The sequence below is a fragment of the Meleagris gallopavo genome, chromosome 5 (assembly GCF_000146605.3).
Source record: "Meleagris gallopavo isolate NT-WF06-2002-E0010 breed Aviagen turkey brand Nicholas breeding stock chromosome 5, Turkey_5.1, whole genome shotgun sequence".
Taxonomy (NCBI): domain Eukaryota; kingdom Metazoa; phylum Chordata; class Aves; order Galliformes; family Phasianidae; genus Meleagris; species Meleagris gallopavo.
In genome coordinates this window covers 27,800,834-27,804,013 of record NC_015015.2, presented here as the reverse complement: position 1 = coordinate 27,804,013, position 3,180 = coordinate 27,800,834, and the positions used below count along the sequence as shown (strand labels likewise).

Here is a 3,180-nt window from a genome sequence, read left to right as displayed (position 1 = left end):
TAAAGGTCTAATGCTGCAATATTTATCATTTCTTAGCAACTCAGGGAAAGATGCAGGAAATGTGGTATGAACAGCAAGGCTGGTAACTGCAGACATTGCTACTGCAGCAAGCCTAGTTCCTCAGTACATAGAACTTCAAGACAAGACAGTAAAAGGGGTGATGATAAGGCACAGGTGAAAGGCAGGATGAGGTCAGGTTTGTCTTATGTAGGATAAATTGAGTTTAGCTTGTACTGGTAAAGATAGCAACAACTTCACCTGGATTATTATTCTGCTGCTTTGTTAGTTCATAGATCTCTCATCGAATTTAAAAGGGAAATGTAAAAAGCCCAGAGACTTGAATGAATCCTGCTGTCCCTTAAACCAGGAAATGCTAATGAAGTAGGAAGCTGATCTTGCAGAGCAATCTGCTTAGATGAGCGCAATCTAAAAGTGGAATAATCCCTGAGGTCTCTCATTTTGCTTGCTATAATTTGGGCAGAAAGCAACCACGTGTGAATTTTTCAGAGCTATCATGCGCAGGTGGTTCTGTCCTTCTGCCTGCAGTGGCAGTGAAGGTGGCTGTTCTGCTGTTCAGTAAAAGGGTGGGAGGTACAGAAGCTCTTTCAAAAACTCTACATTGCCGCTGAATATTTCTGAAACTGTTTTGAGGATGGTGGATAATTCTGAATACTTCCTCACAACAGCATCTGTGAAGAGGTAGAAAATGGAGAAATGCCTTCTGATTATCCTGAGAGATAAGCTTCTTTTTCCTGGCTGTAAGTGTGTACGGTTGGACAAGTCCTCATTAATACCTGAGGAGGATTCATTATAACTGGTTTTAATCCTTCCTGAGGTAGGAGGAAAAAGGTTAATTGCCTGGTGAGAGGCATTTAACTGGCCTACAGACTGCTCAGAGCAATAGGGGAGGGAGGAATGTTCAGAATGAGAAGATGGGCTGATATTTCACAGCTCTGTTGTTCTTAGTCTGCTTATTATAGCCACTGATAACAGCAAGGTTGTGCTGAGCAGTTTGTAGAAACAATAGAAGGATATTTTCCTTTCCCCCTGCTCCATCTCTACAGCACATGCAGCTGGGAAAGTCTCAAGTGAGGTAAGGTGGCTTTGGTAAAACTTGCCAGAGTGCGTGTGGAAAACGAAGTGTTTTTAATCAGGGTGTAGGCCTCCTTGTGATATCATTTCAGTTCTCTCTTCTGAGATGAGGAAAATACCAAAGAGTTGGAAGTAAATCTCCATCTCCTTCGGGGAGATAGTAATGGACAGAATATTTCATTGGCAGTTCCTCTCTATGTCATTACTGAGAAACCTCTTGGGACCTTAGTATCGGGAAAGAGTGAGATGGTCTCATAACTGCTTTCCAGTCTCAAGAGCACATCAGTTGCTTTTAAGAATGTGCTATGCATTAAGTAGATATCACCAAGAAATAAGAATACATTAGACTAATTAAGCACTATTCAGAAAACATAAGGTAGGGAATTGCTCTGAATGTCTGAATTACTGCTGTGAGTCAGAGCTCTCACTGTATTCTCATGCACTCACTGTACTTTGGTAAGGAGCTGTTTTCCTTTCACACAGGTAGTAGAGCACTGCTAGTTTTAAAGCAGCAACTGATAGTTGGAAAACTGTAATTAATCTGAAGAATACAGTCAATATCAGCAGGCTGATGCTGTTTTAGAAATTAAGTGAATAATGTGATAATGCGAAACTTTCCAGCATGCAAAGCTATTGTCTGAAGTTACCCATAATTATATGTGTCTGTCTTAGATTACATGAAGACCTTTTTTTTTTTTTTTTTTTTGAGGAAGGAAATATTTTGCCATTACCTTTTGGATTCCGGAGCATAGCAGAACTACTTAACTGCTGAGAATTTATTTGGATAAGGATTTATAAGCATTTCATTCTGTGTCCTTCAAATCAGGTTCTTGCCCCCTTTATTTAATTGTAATGTTATTGTTACTGCTGTGTTTGTTGATAGAGCACTCTGGTTCTATGAATTTAGTAGTTACTGCTGTTACGCTTTTCCTTTCTGTAACATTCTTAGTCCACCACTGCCAACTTAGCGGACCGTCTTAAATCAGTGAGGTGAGGCTCAGTCTTACAAAGTAATCATCTTCTCTTAGCTTTTTTAATCCCTTCTTATTATGAGTTCCAGGGGCTGCTGAAGGCTTAGACTGGAGCAGAGCCCTGCTGTGCCACAACCAGCACATAATTCTGTTGGGCCAGCAGGGCTCACTGTGTTTACAATCTAAATAGGTAAAACCAAAAATGAAAAAGAAAACAGATACCCTATCATTACAGAACTTGACCAAGATCACAGAGCAGAGGCAGAGCTGTTAGTCGAGTGCCCCAATTCCCCAGTGACCAGTGATGCCCTTGCCAAACACGAGTGTGATGGTCACTGCTCTGTTGCTGCTTGGGAGCTTTGGTACATGTAGGTGCATACTTGTCTGAGTATCCTCAGGATATGTAAAAGACTGAATTTCTCAAGTCAGATGGAGAAGACAATGCATGATTATTTCCCAGTAGATTTGGAGGTGTATCTGAGCAGTCAAGAGTGGAACAGCTGTGACCCCGTTGAGAAACATGACACAAAGAACTCACAAGAACTCTGTAAGCAGAACTCGGTTTTGCTTACAGATCCTCCAGAGGAGCTATATGGTGAGATGTGCTCCGGCAGATATCTGTTTTTATGGAAGATAGGAAGGAATCTGTAGCCCTTGCGGTAAATGGAAAGATCTGCTACAACATCACCAAGGTAGTGTTACTTTTTCCTCCACCTCTGATATAGAGGTCGGGGTCCTGATGGCATTAATAACAAGCAGTAAATAAAGACCGTAACAGAGTTATGCTGCAGTCACGGCCCCTCTTTCCACAGAAACGAACACGCAGCCACAGCCAGCCTTTCTTCAGCACCCTTTTTATCCTGAATTGCGACTTCCCATTTGGAAGCCAACTTTTACAGACAGTGTCCAGCAGGAGGAGCTCTTTCTCCATTCCACCTGTCTGCGCTCAGCCCGCTGCTCCCCGTACCCCGCGTTGCTTTGTGGACTCTGGACTTCCCTGGGCGGTGAATCCAGGGGATCCGCCCAGGGTACGAACGAAACCCCGATTCTAGGGAATCTCTGCTATTACCGCTGTCGGGCGCACAGCCCGCAGGCCGCTCCCCCAGCACTACCAGTC

General features: G+C 43.0%; 1 protein-coding gene across 1 annotated transcript in view; it reads left to right on the top strand.

Moving 5' to 3' along the window:
* The first annotated feature begins 3,073 nt into the window (after positions 1–3,073).
* Positions 3,074–3,180, top strand: part of RAD51B (RAD51 paralog B) — a 345,984-nt gene continuing 345,877 nt past the window's right edge. The window contains exon 1 of the mRNA XM_019615646.1: positions 3,074–3,091. The gene's annotated coding sequence lies outside the window, so the exon portion shown is untranslated. The remainder of the gene's footprint in view (positions 3,092–3,180) is intronic.